Genomic DNA, 747 nt, shown 5'->3' with positions numbered 1-747 from the left:
GCACTTGTTAAGGGGCCTCTACATGTTGGCCAAGCTGTGGCAAACTCTGACATGTGCGAGCATGTGGATGGGTGGCTTGTATGAGTTGGCCTAAGTTGCCGATCCGTCAAGAGTCTGTTTTTTGGACCCAGATCAAAGGGGTTCGTGAGAGCGCATATGTACCATCTGTCATTTGTTATTTGTTTAGTTGCAACTGAGAGCTGTTAGGAGGTTAAAGGTGTTTGTTGTCACTTGTTATAATAAGTTTTATATTTAATCTTATTTATGTATCTTAAATTTTCTTTTTTTGTAATAAAAATAATATAATCCTAGTGCAATGGCTGAAACCACTTGCACGTCGTTACGCTATACTTGCCTCTCTGAATAACACTGCCATGTGGATGGTCCGCTCTTTGTTTACCAAGAATTTGTACAAGTCTCTGATTCGTGGTGAGCGGCCAACATGTGGATCCGTCTTAAAGTTCTTCTCCAAAAGTGGCTCTACACGTTTGCCAAACTTGGGCAAATTCATGCAAGCGCAAGCTTTTAGATAGGTTGTTTGGATTGCCTGGTACAAGTTGTCATGAATTCACCCGTCGAGTGTCGGTTTTTGGGCACAAATCAAAGGACGCTTGTGCTACATCCACACGTTTGTGTTCAGTTTGCATTGTTGAAGAACTGCCAACAGATGAATATTTGTTCTCTCCTTGTTTTAATTAATAAAAGAATTTTCCCAACCTTCGGTTTCAATTATTAACTCTTGTTTAA

This window comes from Halyomorpha halys, unplaced genomic scaffold (genome assembly GCF_000696795.3).
Source record: "Halyomorpha halys isolate HHAL.00 unplaced genomic scaffold, Hhal_1.1 Scaffold85.1, whole genome shotgun sequence".
Classification (NCBI taxonomy): Eukaryota; Metazoa; Arthropoda; class Insecta; order Hemiptera; family Pentatomidae; genus Halyomorpha; species Halyomorpha halys.
Note: the sequence above shows the minus strand (reverse complement) of the source record.